This window comes from Amphiura filiformis, chromosome 5, assembly GCF_039555335.1.
Source record: "Amphiura filiformis chromosome 5, Afil_fr2py, whole genome shotgun sequence".
NCBI lineage: Eukaryota > Metazoa > Echinodermata > Ophiuroidea > Amphilepidida > Amphiuridae > Amphiura > Amphiura filiformis.
The window spans coordinates 29,272,033-29,280,167 of NC_092632.1; positions in this window are offsets into that span (position 1 = coordinate 29,272,033).

Below are 8,135 nucleotides of genomic sequence, written 5' to 3' on the forward strand. Positions count from 1 at the left end.
AGTCCGTAAGTCTGGCCAGAAGCTTTCTCCCAATTTATGGGAAAATCTCTCAACATTTAACTTAGACGAAAAGGTATGTTAGTCCGTACACAGATAAACCGAAGACACTGTAACAATCTGGACATTAGTCAACTAGTTTACCAATTTGCCCTATATTTAGCCTGTTAAAGATATATATCAAGACCTTGGTTTTGTCTTTGGATATCTGAACACAACAGGAGCACATTACCCTTTGTTGGTCGCATCAGGTGTGGAGATATATATTTTGCACTAGGCAAAATGTGTAATAGAAAATACAAACAGAAATAAATAGAATTTGCTCCACACATTAAAACGTTATTTTTGTTCAATAAACAAAATGGACAGCCCTTCCCAAAAGCCAAGTCATTTGAAGGCAATCCACTGCGGATAATCTTTTCAATATTATATTATTTGCGCTTATAATACATTGGTCTAGATCTGCCTTGCCGCATGCTCATCCAAATTCTAGCAGTAGTCTAACCGAAAACCACGTGTTGTTGTTTTCAATATAATCTATGTGTGTTAGCTTGTGTTCATAGACAGTAGTAGCTAGTAGTAGAATTGTACGTTTATTACAAATATGATATCAAAACATTTAAAGTTGAAATATAAAAATTATTTTATTACATAATAAGAGGCACTCAGCAACTCATAAAATGTTATTACCGAACAATGACAAACACCTTTAGCACTGTCCTACCAATTATCGCAAGAAAGTACAGAAGAATCCTCCCTGAATCCAAAGTAAATTTACTATTAGGAGCAATAGACTAAAAGGTCTAGGTGAAGTATGCCGGGGAAGTTCCTCCCAAATTATGGGGAAATCCCTCAATCTAAGACGAGGAAACCATACAAAGACAATAAGAGAACGTTGTAATAATCTGCACTTAACATCGATAACCTGCTAGACTAATTTAGTCCGTTTCTACTTGCAGATTACTCAGAACCGTTAGTCGGGTATATTGACAGGTTACATGTGTAAAACTAAATCCAGGATTTAAGTACAAACAGTGTGGCCAATATTGACCATGTTTTATCTAACCTTACATACACATCAAAGTCATTTACTAACAAATCCGGTATTAAATTCAGGGAAAAACATGAATTGACTTTGCAAAGATAGATTAATGTATTATTATGTTTAACTGTCAGATTATATTCATACCTCGTACCGTTGGAAGCCCGGGTACACTGACAGGTTACCCTAAATCCAGGAATTAAGTGAAAATTATGCGCCCAATATTGACCGTGTCTTATGAAACCTTCAAAGTCGTTTACTCAATAAATCTGGTATTATAACGCAGAATAAACATGAATTTGCAAACGTCACTTCTATTTAGATCGGGTGAATGAGATCACGTAGGATTTACTTTAGATGTTTACCCTCAACCTGTGATGTTTAGCAAGTGTGATACCAACTTGGTTTTAAAGATCCAAACGGTTCATGACTTTGCACAATATGTGTACATGGATTTAAGGTAACTGTGACAGTGGGAAAGAGCTGGTAAGTGAGACACCTATCAACAGATCAAACTATATATTATCTTATGCAGCAAACGGGCGATGCCAAGTGCCCCACTTATACCCCAGCATAAATATGTTGTGCTTTAGTTTCAAACCTCAAATGGGTCTATTTGGTATTGGAGCCGCAGAATATGTTAAAGCAACGGGTGTCCATATTGGCAATATGCATATCCCATATCAAGAAAGCGTGATGATCTTAAATAAAGATGAAATTATGATGAAATTATGCAAACTATATAAAAACTAATATGTAATATATAAATGAGCCACTTATCTAGTTATTTACTTACCCAAAGTGGATCTGTTGTGGGGTAGGTGGGACATCGTCATGGTTTTTGATTTTATCTAACAGGTAATTATGTCAATTTATAACTTTTTACTCATGTGGTGGCTGAAATCACAAATTGTGGGTCGTTTGTTCCAATCAATAAGTTAATATAATTACATCACGCTGCAGTCAACCTCGGTGAAAATAGTTTGCGATGTAGCGATCAACTTATTATTAATTTACGCAGTTCTGCAGCACCTATACAGTCGGTCTCAGCATGAACGCCAAGGCACATGGTTTGCGATATGGCCCCATCCCCAATCCAAACACTTGATGGCAGCGATCTTGAAATAGTTGACGACTTCAAATACCTTGGGGCTTGGATTGGTAGCAGTAAAAAGGACTTTAACATCTGGAAAGCCCGGGCATGGAGGGCCTGCAACAGCATGAACAAGATATGGAAGAGGAGCCTGCCTAGAAATCTGAAAACCAAGCTTTTCATCACCACGGTTGAATCAGTTCTGGTTTATGGTGCAGAAACCTGGACAATTACATCAAAGTTTAGGAAGACGCTTGATAGTCATAGTGCACTTATGTCCACGGCAAATTCACCGTGACCTTTCCAGCCATAAAGCCGCTTAGTGAAGATTAAACCGAGATATGCAGTACTAAACCATTAGTAGTAATCGATTGTCCAACGCAAATTTATTACCACGTGATAATATTTATCCAATGAGCGATCGAATTTTCCGCTACGGTCGACTAATCCAATTGATAATGACGCTATTGACATGTACGGTCGGAGCTCCACTGACTGAGTTTTGGGGTATTGTTCACTGGTTTGCTGTCATTTACTCATGAAGACGGTCCACCGTTATTATAAGGACTATGCTAATGATTTAAAAATTGACATGTAGAGAATAAACCATACTTGATTGACAGAAAGTACTAAATGTGTACCTATTTAATACGGTTTCTTGACACGCCTCTTGCAAATGTGACTAAGCCAGGGCGGCCCGGTGAAGCAAAATGTTTGGAATAACACGGGAGTTTGGATATAGATGGTATATTTCTTTCTCATAAAAATGTATGCTCCCCCGTTATTAAAGCTTGTACCGGATTGAAAATTCAGATATTTTGACAAGAATAAGTAATTGAAACATAGAGAAAGTACTTAAATCATAGCTTTTATACTTTTTCATATATGATGCTAACTAGTTCATCTCGTATATCTACAACACATCGCTACAAGTAGGGTTCAACTGCCTATTGTGAGTGCCCTGTGTTGTGTGCATACATGTAGTTAACAATAACTGCATGATGTTGTTACACAAGGCTACTGAGAAAGGAGCTGTACTGCAATCTCTCCCCAATTTCCGAAAGACTGAAAATGAAAAGGCTGAGATTTGCTGAATATTGTGCCAGAAGCGAAACCGAGGCAGCCTACGCATGGCAAAAGATCAAGAGGACAACCACGGAAGAACTACATCAAGCAACTAATTGAGGATACTGGGCTAGAAAGACAAGACATCAGGAACTGCATGCAGAACAGAGTTGTGTGGAGAGCCATCAGCGGAGTCCGACTAGACAAGTCGACCTAAGCAAGCAAGCAAGCAAAGCAGTTCTAAATTTACTAGTAATGATCATATCAATACCAGTTTATGACCACTGTACGTGGTAACTCAAATTAATTTTCGGTTAATGATTATTTTGAAGTATTGATCAATTTGATGCTATTGATCAATTTATATACTTACATAAACGTACTTCTTGCCTGTAAATTTCCAGTGTCAACTGAAAAGCACTCAGTAACCCAAAAAAATGCATAAAAAATTGGTGCAAACACATTCATCTGGCCTTATTATTATAGCCACAAAGGTATGGAGCAGTTGAAAAAAGGAATTGAAATCGAGCGTGATTAAGAACCCTCCCAAAAGTATGATGAATAATCCCCCTCATACAGACTCCATCTCAACCGCCAGCGATTTGTTCTTTTCTTAAATGTAGTTGCTGATTTCTTTTACAAAAACCTCTGATTTACGATCCAACATATTCAATTGAATAATAATCATATACGATATCTAATACGTAAGAGCATTTAAAACCATAAAAAGTCATAAAAGGTTATTTCAAATAGATGCAAAACACCTCTTGCACCGTTCCGGGGGGGCACTCAACTTTGGAAGTGACGGTATGTGCCTGTCAATAGGCCCCCTCTTTTGAAGTCGACTATACCCGATGACCCCCTTGACCCCCTTTTTTTAGTTGCGGCTACCCAATGACCCCTTTTTTGGTTTCGGCTACCCAATGACCCCCTTTTTCTAGATTTTCTAGAAGAGAATCATCAAAATGCAAGAAAATAATGCCGAAACTTTCTAATTTTGCTTATTTTTTTCAAAATTATGCTGAAACTTTCAAAATTTTGCTCCATTTTTCAAAATTTTCTACCCGATGACCCTTTTTTGATTTTTTGTCCTCAATGACTCCCTTTTTTCAAAATATTATACCCAATGACCCCCTTTTTATTTTGTTTGTACCCAATGACCCCTTTTTAAAATAACGATTTGTTACCGATAGGCCCCTACTTCGCGACACCGGTAGGCACATACCCGTCACTTCTAAAGTTGAGTGCCCCCCCCCCCCGGGGCACCGTTCCCTCAATAATTTATCCAGAACGTACATCAGGAGTGCCCTCCTGGGCAAAAGCATGGGGAAGAAGTGGAAGAAAAGGGAGCAGTCGAAGAAAAGGGTCACAAAAAGCACGACGAGGAAGTCTCTCCCATATTATGTGGAAATCCCTCAACATTTAAGACGAGGAAAAACTTATGTCCGACTTAAAAGGGCATTTCGTGATCCACAGACTCATCCCCCACTTTTCTCAAAAAAGTTGAGATTTTTATATCACTGGAAACCTCTGGCTACATAATGTTTATGTACAAAATATTTCTTGCAGATTAATTCGTTTAGCAAAGATATCGTGAAATTTGAATTTCGTTCTGGTGCACCAGAACGAAATTACAACACATTGTCTATGGAGCAGTGTAATACACATAATCATGCATAACTCGCGAACGCAAAATCGGAATCAACTGAAATTTTGGGAATAGGTTTTTTCGTGGATATCTAATGAAAATGACATAAATAGAGGATGCTAGGATCACGAAATACTCCTTTAAGTCGATACAGAGGCAAAACGAGGACGTATACCAATCTGGACTTAACATCCATAACCTACGTTTAGTCTTTTTTAAATGTGGGATTACCCATTGGAAGCCGGGTATATTGACATGTAACATGTGTAAACTAAATTCAGGATTTAAGTTCAACTACTGTGATCAAAATTGACCATGTTTTATCCAATCTCACATATACATCAAAGCCATTTACTAAAACAAATCCGGTATTAGAATGCAGAAAAGTATGAATTGAAACGTGGCCTTAACATCGATAACCTACTAGATCAATATATCATATGTCAGATTATTAGAGTCACGCGGTAGCCGTGACCAGCAAGTTTTAAAAAAAAGACTGATAAAGAAGACTAATAACAGATGCTCCCGCGAGACTATATTTACACGTAACATTAAAACACTTGACTTCTATTGTTCGATGTTATTTTTCGCTGGGTACAAAATGTATCTAAAACCATGCTAAATGTTATTTACAGTCCCAGGTGTAATATCGTGACAACTCATTAATTCCAAAAGGGCCACCAATCCTACAGTCAATCATTGTTCGTAATAAACAAATATTTTTGCTTCCATTTCACGCGGTATTTCATAGCGAAAATTAGTTGCAAATCATACTGATCCAGAATTTTTGGACACTGCTACAGGTCTACCTGGTTATCACCTTCACACTACTTTTTCAGATTCACTTCCAAATATACCCTAGCAGATTCCTGGATACCCTACATACAAATTCTGAGCCCCATTCGCCAAAAAATCTAGTTTTTCACAATTCTTTTGTTCTTATCGGACGACGCATCCATTTATATAATAAATGCTGTATTTCGACACAGTATTTTACAGCAGAGGTCCGTGGCCTAATGGTTAGTGCGCTTGACTCCAGATACGCTATCCCGAGTTCGAAACCCGGTGACCAACTAATTTTTTTTCTTCAATGTTTTATTAAACAATTTATTGTCATTAATCAAGGATAACATAATTTTAAACATCCAGTGCTATTGTGATATTATTTTTTTTATTAAAGCAAGTTGTGTGATTTTCATGGAAATTGTTTTTTTGTGTTAAGGGCCTATTTAAAAACACAGCATAATGTGATACAACACCATCAAGGATCAAAAGAAATCTGAATAACACAAGAAACCAGATCAGGTATTATAGGGTATGCAATACGACGTTACTCATTGTTATTCTCATTTAAATATATTTTGTCCTACCACGGGCAAATTCGCATGATAAGAGGACAATGATGATTGTGATATGTATACGGTCGTATATGAATGGTTGTTGAATCGATTAAGAGACCTGACTCTCTGTCATCTTCAGCTATCGTAGAACATGACAATTGTCATACCGTCCCGGTAGGTTGATTACAAACACTCTGTAGGTGTGGAAAATTGTTCCGCTAGTATGGAAGGCCAGCAGGAAAAAAAAATCCAAATAACATTTATCAAGCATATATAGTACGGAAACGTCTATGTGACACAACTTGACAAGATAATTATCTTGCCATGTCGACTTATTATCAGCATTATGTCAACATGACGATATAAAATATCTCGCCAAGACAACTGAACAAACAAGTCAATATGGCAAGATAAATTATCATGCTAAGTCGACATACCAAAAATGGATGTCTTCTTCCCGAAATAAATTATTATGCCAAGTCAATTTAGCAACAAATTAATGTCTACATAGCAGGATATTTTGTCACGTCCAGTTGACTTAACAAACAATATAAGTCAACATGGTAAGATAAATTATCATACCAAGGAATAGTAATTTTGACACCGTATAATTTAAATTATTGAAAAGCATCCTCGGGATGTAGAGGAGGGGCGGCCCGAAATTAAAGGTAAAATTAAATCTCAAAAGACCGCCGACAACCGCCGCTCAATAGGGATATCCAACTAGATTGCCCCGCAGGGCTACAAAGAACCACAAACCGCGGAATTTCGATATCCAGCTAGATTGCCCCGCAGGACTCAGGAACCACAAATCTTGAAATATGGATATCCTGCAAATTAAAACCACAAACCGCGAGAAACCGCCAACAACTGCCGCTTAATAGAAATATTCAACTATATTACCCGCAGGGCTACAAAGAACCACAAACCGCGAAATTTGGATATCCAACTAGATTGCCCCGCAGGGCTATAAAGAACCATAAACCGCGAAATATGGATGTACAACAAGTTTTAACTATAAATTAGCCCTCGATAGAGGGCAAAGCTTGAAGGATTAGGGAAATTATAACCACGAACCGCGAAAGTTGCCTTAACAAACAATATAAGTCAACATGGTAAGATAAGTTATCATACCAAGTAATAGTAATTGTTGACACCGTATAATTTAAATTATTGAAAAGCATCCTCGGGATGTAGAGGAGAGGGCGGCCCGAAATTAAAGGAAAATCTCAAAAGACCACCGACAACCGCCGCTCAATAGGGATATCCAACTAGATTGCCCCGCAGGGCTACAAAGAACCACAAACCGCGAAATTTGGATATCTAGCTAGATTGCCACGCAGGACTCAGGAACCACAAATCTTGAAATATGGATATCCTACAAATTAAAACCACAAACCGCGAAAAGCTGCCAACAACTGCCGCTCAATAGAAATATCCAACTATATTACATTTCGCAGGGCTATAAAGAACCACACACCGCGAAATATGGATGTCCAACAAGTTTTAACTATAAATTAGCCCTCAATAGAGGGCAAGGCTTGCAGGATAAGGAAAATTATAACCACGAACCGCGAAAGACCTCCAACAACCACCTCAATAGAGATATCCAACTATATTGCCCCGCAGGGCTACAAAGAACCACACACCGCGAAATATCGATTTCCAACAAGCTTAAACAATAAATTAGCCCTGATAGAGGACAGGGCTTGAAGAATAAAGGAATACCACGAACCGCGAAAGACCGCCAACAACCGCCGCTCAATAGAGATATCCAACTAGATTGCCTGCAGGGCTACAAAGAACCACAAACGGCGAAATTTGGATATCCAACTAGATTGCCCCAGTGCTACAAAGAACCACGTACATTTTAGTTATAGCTACATATACTCGTATTTTTTATTGTCATAAATCAAGGATAATATTATTCAAACTTCTATTTTTCGCTTT